We start from the raw sequence: 8,293 nt of genomic DNA, 5'->3' as shown, positions 1-8,293 counted from the left end.
AGCCTACCATTGTAATCATGAGCAACTCCCCCATAACCTACTAGCCCAGGATTTCCTTTGCGTGCCCCATCAATATTAATTTTGATCCATCCTCTGGGAGGAGCAATCCAAGCAATGTTGGGTCTGATGTGCTTTGTTTTAACAGTAGGTCTTGAAACATCCCAATCAATGTGCCATCTATCGATAACGTCCCTATCCAATTGGGAGAAATGAATGGTGGGATCAATCTTACGGGAAGGGCAAGAAGTGATGAAATTCTCCTTAATAGATGTTTGAATATGTCGAGCAACCACTATAGCTAGAGAATCTCTCTCTGGGGATGTGGTTATTCCTTTCCTTCCAAATGCCCCAGGCAATATGAGGAAGCATAAAATTCCATAAAACCATAAGAGATTGGTTATCCAAGGGGAAGGACCATTAAGACCAACAATCCATCAAGGTGAAAGGGAAACACGAACTAATACTCCAGAGTTTAAAGAAGTGAGCCCAAATATCTTGGACAAAGGAGCAATGAAGTAACAAGTGATCAACATCTTCAACTGCTTCCTTACAAAGAAAGCATCGGTTAGGAAAAGACATCCCTCTTCTGCATAGATAACCAATACCAGTTTATTCATGAAACCCTGGAAAGTCATATCCATTTCCCTCTAAAAGGTTGCTCCTACATTAGACAAACCAAATGAAATTTTTATGTATGCCATTGTACCCTATTTTGTAGTAAGGGTTGTCTTAAATTGGTCATTCTCCTTTACTAAAATCTAGTTATAACCAAAAAAACCATCAATAAATGAAAATCTATCTGAACCTGAAATCACTTGAAGGATTTGCTCCATTGAGGGAAACGGGTAATGATCTTTTAGATAATGCCTATTAATATCTCTAAAGTCACCACAAAGACTAATTTCACCAGTTTTCTTTCTCACATGAACTAAATTAGAAACCCAAGATATATGCTTTATTGGGAAGATGATATTAGCTTGGATTAGCTTATTCAGTTCTATTTTCATGAGATGCTCAAGCTTTGGGTTGATAGGCCTTTGATTTTGCCTCATGGGTTTTAGATTGGCTTCCAACACTATGGTCTATTAGGCTAACTCAGTATTAAATCTCTTCAAATCTTTATATTTCCATGCAAACACGTCATTAAATTCCTAATAAAGAAAAACAAATGAATGCTTCTCTTCAACTATACATACCTTGCCAATATTCGGGAGCTTATATTTGAAGATTTCAATAGGTTCATAGTGCTCTTCTTTAACAAACATGCTACTTTTTTCTTTTCTAACTTGATCATCGGTGTTAAAAATTGACTCAGGGGTTACTAACCCTGTTGGTAACTTGTTGGTTTTCAATTGAAGGATCTGATTTTCATATTGTTGCACAAACTTATGTTGATTACCAGCTGCAAACTTAGCCTCTTCAATAAGAAAATTAACAATTTGTTCCTCTAACTCAAACACTTGCCAATTAACACTATTATCTGGAATTGAAGGCCTAACAACAATTTTGGCATATTGTTGCACCTCAACATTCTTTACCTCATTTGGGATGTTAAATTGAGCACCTAAGGTAGCCAACCTATCACCTTCCTTATTTTGATTTCTAAGTATGGACAACAGGTTAAAAGCATCAAACTCTTCCATAAGATCCCAAATCCTATGCTTATACAACTTGAGAACATCATTTTTTATCATGTTGATGTTTCTTACCTAATTTACCACTAATTCACTATCACCAAATACTTACAAACAACAGATATTTTTCTTTCGAGCCCATTGTAAACCATGTGCAAGTGATTCATATTCAACTGTATAATTAGTATGGATGAAAGAAAATCAAAAGACTGAATAGTATTTGTTACTGTCAAGAGAAATCAACATAGCACCACCCCCGGAACCAATTTTGCTTCTTGACCCATTAAAATAAAGTTGCCAAACTTCATTGTTTTAATGATTGTACTATTGATTGCACTACTATTTGTCATCTTTTTCAAGGTTAGGGACATTCATACCTTCTTCATGAATCATGTAGATACCAAGTCCTACTTCTTCCATGTGCTTGAACAGATTATCTTCATGATTCTTAGTTGCCCATTCATCCAAAACTATGTTAGGTATGCCTTATATAGGGGTGTTTGGATCTTGGATACTAGTATTTTTATCAGGTTCTTGTATGAATAAATTGGCATTAATAGCACTTGGGACATATGATTCTATATGGTCTTTGGCCAACACTTCTGATTTTATGGTCACTTTGGTACCATATCTCATTCTAAATAGCATGTGTAACCAATCTAAAGACAAATATCCATCCAACTTAGCTATGAAATATCTAGAAAAGAACATGACAAAATAAGGTGGAAGTGTAGTGTCTTAAATTATTCCCAGTGCATTTATGGCACACACGCATTACGCGTGGTACATTTATTGTGAGCCTCATGTTCAAGATCTCATTACTTTGACATCATGAGTTAAAAAAAATGCCTCTAATTTCCCCAAAGCCTCATTAAGGTCCATTTTGGTGAGGATGGTAGCACATCACGCAGACATCTTCACATTGCACTTGTGTCCCATCAAATTCCTAAATAAAAATCATATATCCTACATCAAATGTTTTTGGATGCATGCCCCTTCACTAAAATTCATCTGTAATGCCTTCTTGTGCCTATTCAATGTTGTATTAAAATCTGATTCTCTTGCTCATTTGTCTCTATAGACACTCCTAGAAAGAAGGCTCTCAAAAGATCATTCTCTCATTCTCTTGGTTCTAAAGATGTTAGTAATCATTGTGAATACTTAGCAAATATCTTGCAACAGCAAAACCATCTCAAGCTTCATCATGCTCTTATCTCAAGAGAGGGATTTGGTTGGAACACTCTATCTTCTCTCTTATCTCTTATCTTGCAACATTTTATATTTTGCATTATTTTATTTTTTAATGTATCTATTGTCTAGGTACATTTAGTTTATCATTTATCATTTCATCTCATATCTATTGCAATAGGGGTTTTCCTCCATTAAGTAGGTTTTGTTTCTATTGCATTTATCATTCATATTCCATCTCATGTAGTAGGGGTTTTCCTCCATTAAGCGAGGTGAGTTTCTATTAAATTTATATTTTATCCAATCTATCTATCTAGCTGTCTGTTGTAGTGGAAACACCAAAATGAGGGTTTGACTAAGGCAATCCCCTATACAACCCCAATATTTTCCCTTGTCTCTATGTGTGCAGGTGGTGAACAAGTTATGTGTGGCTAAGGGTGAATTTTAGGGCATTCTAGACATGTCCTCAAGTCTTTGTTCATACAAACAATAGTGTGGCACATAGACATCTGCGTGGTGTGCTGTCATCCAAAACCTGAGACTGAATAAGTTCTCTGGTATAATTCATATTTGCTTCTATATTTTCTTAACAATTAGAATTTCATTATTCGTTTGTTTATACTTTTACATTCTACAACTTCATTAGTATAGTTTTGTGTTCATTTATTGTAATACTTGTATCCCTTGGCTCACCTTTAGCACCAGTTTAAGTGAGGTAGTGGTGGATAGTTTGTTCTCTAATATTTTTTTATCTTAGAGGTAACAAATTCCTTCCTCTACAAGAAGATCTATGATGTAGATATCTTGTGGAATTGACAAATTTGGACATGTGTGTAAGGTAAGACCCAAATTCCTAATCACAGCTATCATGCTTACTATTGTCCCATCTAATTGGACTACCCCTTTTGAAAGAGGATCATATGTCAAACCCAACCTATCAACTATCTTCTTTGGCATGAAAAAACTACTTGCATCTAAATCAATCATACAAGTATGCACTAGGTGTTGGTCTATAATCAAAATTAGATAGAAAGGAGGAGGTTAAACTTATTGAACTTTCTATTCATTTTTCTTTTATTGAGGGTTATTATAGAGGACAACTTTGGTCTGCTCTCTAGGAGGCTCTTGTAATAGAGAAAGCTTAGACAAGGCACTCTACAGAAAATCCTTTTTCCTTGGAAGATCTAAGGAATCCCACATTAAGATACTAACATGTTTCTACTTTAATTGATCCAAAATTTTGAATGGACTTGTGCAAATCTTTTTCTATCTCTTTTGAGCAGTAGTATCTCCTTGCACTTGTGCTAGTTGTTCTTGGATTCTAGTCTAATCTTTGTTAACTATTGGTTGTCCTCTTGGTAGGATCTGCATGTTCGAAGTAGGTGGAGGTCCTGATGGTGTTTGTTGTCTTGTAGAAACCTGATTTGTGCCTTTATCATCTTGTTGTCCTATACCAATAGCCCTATTTTTGGACCTTGTATTCACTACAATAAGGGTATAGGACTGATTCTGAGCTTGTGGGTGATTCACTCCATAAAGTTCTTCACCTTGCCAGTTAACCAATGTGACATCTAGACCTAGTTCACAATGAGAACCTTGATGTTCATAAGTTCCTTGAATGATATCTTCTAGGATAGCAATGTTATTTTGAGCCATGAGAGTTTGATGTAGCATGTCATTTGAATAAGTAGTCTGATTATGAGGTTCATTGCAAGGGTAAAACCACTCATAATTTGATGCTATGTTGTTTTGCACTGGAACAATATCCTTGGATGAGATAGTAGTGTTTGGATTATAAGACATATTTGGCCTTGCATTGTAGTTCTTTATTTGTCCTTTGGGATTAACTTGATAAGAAGGCCTATTCTGTTGATTATGTTGATAAGGGGCTTGGTAAGGCTTGGTGTTTTGGGTTACCTGCTTCTCAATATTGGGTTACTTGAACATGGTTTTCATCTCATTTTTTAAATCTTGAAAGTCCTAATTTGGGAGTGTAGAATTATTTGTTTGGGCTCAAACTTGATAATTTAATGTTGGTAAAGGTGGGATAGAAACTATAGGAGGTTCTATCAGAGACAAAAAGGGTTGCATGTTTGAAAAAATGAGCATTGGAGGCCTAAGATCTACCTTGCTAGCTTGAATAAAATAATTTTCTGCTCTAATAGTTATATCAAAAGCATTTGGGAGGGTATTTCCACCCATAGACTAAATCATAATAGAGATGTCACTATTAAGGGCCTTGAGAGAAGATAGAAAAGCATGTGCAGGAGTAGGCCTTATCATGACATGGATTCTTTTCCATGTCTTCTGAAAATAAAAATTGAAATCGAACATTTTCTCTTGAGGATCTCTCTTTATTGTACTTATCTGCTCTAACAATGATAAATGGTTAGATTTATCTTCAAAATGCTTGTTTAACTGATCACCTAGCTCATGTCAAGTAGAAATTGAATTGATAGGTAACTCTCTAAACCATTGAAGAGATTTACCTTTAAATGATGCCACCAGAAGTCTGATTGCAACATTTTTTTTTGTGATATGGTGGTGTAGAGTCATAAAATTGTGATCCTAGCAATTTACGACTACATTAGGGTCCTCACACATGTGAACTCGAATCCTCTAACCTGATTGGAGATCAGAGAGTGCTTGACTTGCAAAAACAACTTCTTCCTTGGCCTCTACATCACCCCGACTACATTCTGCCTAGGAAAAAGGGGTAGGACAGGGGTGTGGCACCACAGTCCCCCATTGAACAGGGTCATGGAACCCTTTTCCTCCTAGGATAGAGGAATGGTGCCCCTATCCATGCCCTATTTTAGCGCAGGACCCTTCCTAGAGCATGTCTTGTGGGTTGTGCCTCGGGCAGGAAACCTCCCCTATGTCGGCCCGTGATGAAATTCAAATTCACTAACATGTATTTAAGGGGGAATTCTTTCTCTCATTTGCATAAGTTAGATAAGTGGAATTTTGATAAGGTCATGTTGCATAAGCAATCAAGTATTCAAGCATTCTTTTCCAGCATTGAGCATTCTCAAGTTTCCCTTCAAGGCTAGGTGTTGTATTCAAGTCAAGGATTCAACCATTGAAGAGGAGATTGATTCCAACATTCAATTCCACACAAGCATTTCTATCAGCATTTCTACTACAACTTCCCTTGAGGTGATTTACAATTCAGTCTCTCATTTATAGCTACTTGCTAGTACTTTCTTTCATTACTTGGTTAATTCCAAAACTGGGGTTTGACCTAAAGGTAAAACCCCAATCCCAACCCATTTTACTCTCTTTTATGTGTGTGCGTTGCAGGTGCACTGTTGTACATTTGGATGAGCTTCATTTGCAGAGGCGGAAAAACCCTTTTCGTTTGACGGATTTTTCGAAGGACCATGTACATTCCCGCCACAGTCCGAGAAACTTTTCCTCAAATTCACAGGACGACTTCGTCTTGACATATTTCTGCCAAATCCAGGTGCACAGCTTCATACCATATTCCAATCTCAAGTTATAATCAATTCTTTGTCACTTTTGAACTACACAATTCAATCAATTTCCTTTCCATTTCAAACAAGGAAGAGGGGATCAACTTAACATTCCTAATTCATTCAAAATTTAATCTATCATCTTCATGTGGAGAGATTGAATCTAGTGAATTATCCTCTCCTCTTCCTAATGTAACATGGTGAAAAGTGTTTGAAGGGTAATCAATAGCGAAACTCTCATCTCTCTTTGAGGGAAAGGGTAGTTTCCTTCTTGATCTATCATTCACAATTTTTCCACTATTACATTTTGGTGAACCCGATGTCTTGCATGCTTCCTTGGAACAACATTGCATATTTTTCATTTACAAGTTTCAAATTTCTGCAAACTTAGTGGTTAAATCATTGAAAACACTAGTTTTTAATTAAAATTGAACTTGTGATTTGTAAAAATTGTGTGTGATTATCTTAGATCTGAAAATTGTTTTGATTGTCAAATTCAATTTCCTCATTGTCTTGTTCAATTTGCAATTAAAATTTCCAAAATTAAGAGGTTACTTGTCAAAACTCTAATTTTCAAAAATCGTCATAAACTTGTGCAAAAATTGGATTTCCATTTAATATTCCGATTTCTGATTGTTCTCAGATTTCTCTGTAATCCTACAATTCAAATTTTTAATTCCCCTTTTTCCCAAAATTCAAATTTCAAAATTAAGTGGTTAGGTCATCAAACCCTAATTTTTAAAATTAATTGGATTTTGTGTGAATTTCAAATCAATTTCATTTACATTCAGATTTCTGAACATTTTTCAAGGTGTCCCTATCCATTAGGTTTGACCCTTTTCAAAATTACAATTCAATTCCTGTTTTTCTTCAAAACCCTAATAGGGTCCTATTTTCACATTTGCACCTTCATTTTTCCCATCTAGAGATCGTAAAATTCATCAATTTTTTGGGGTTAGCTTTAAAATCATCGTAATATCCATCCCTTAAAATTTTAAAAAAGTTGGTCGGACCATGTGTGTTCCCGCCACAGTCCTCAACTTTTTCCCCAAAATTTCAGGAGATTGTTATGATTGTATTTAATAGCCTAAATCCAAAAGATTGGCTAATTTTATTGATTTTTGATCCCTCTAGCATCGGAAATACCTTGTAAATTCAACATTTCAAATTTCAAGAAAATTTTTAAAATTAAGAGATTAATTATAGTCTAACTAGTATTCCCACTTTCACATCTAACATCATGGCTACTTCAACTCAAAATTTCATCCCTACAACAATTGGTCATGGGGGAAATCCCTCTTCTTCATTTAATCCTCCATCATTACCTATGTCTTCCATGAATATTCCTCTTATTCCTCAACCAATCAGTGTGGCACAAGGGGGAAATTCCTTCAACAACTTTATTCCTCCTTTAAGTGTCCATTTTCCTACCCAATCATCACCCATGCCTACTTATCATAATGTCCCACCACCTTATTCTTAGTCCATGCCTTCTTTCAATATCATCACACCACCTTCTCAATCACCTATGTCTAACATCAATTCTTCTACCGAAATGACAATTAACAATCTTGCTCAAACCATGTCTTCCTTACAATAACAAATTGCTTCCATGAGTCAATCCAAGTTTAGTGTGCCCACCTTTGATGTTGGGAGCCCACTTTCTCTTGATATTTTTAAACTCATGCCACCTAAACATGTGAAGATCTCTCAATTGGAACTCTATAATGGAAATATTGATCCTCTTAAGCATGTCAAAACATTTCAAACCTTGTGTATTGTTTTTGCTTATGATCAAAGATTGCTTGCAAAACTGTTTACAAGAACACTAAGAGATAAGGCTATACAATGGTATTGCTCTCTACCTTCTTATTCTATCACTTCCTTTCAACAACTAGAAAATGATTTCATTCAACAATTTCAAAACAACATTGGTTCTAAAATCACTTTGACTGATTTAATGCATTGTAAATAAGGTGTTAAAGAAAAAGTGAT

The sequence above is a fragment of the Cryptomeria japonica genome, chromosome 10 (assembly GCF_030272615.1).
Source record: "Cryptomeria japonica chromosome 10, Sugi_1.0, whole genome shotgun sequence".
Classification (NCBI taxonomy): Eukaryota; Viridiplantae; Streptophyta; class Pinopsida; order Cupressales; family Cupressaceae; genus Cryptomeria; species Cryptomeria japonica.
Note: the sequence above shows the minus strand (reverse complement) of the source record.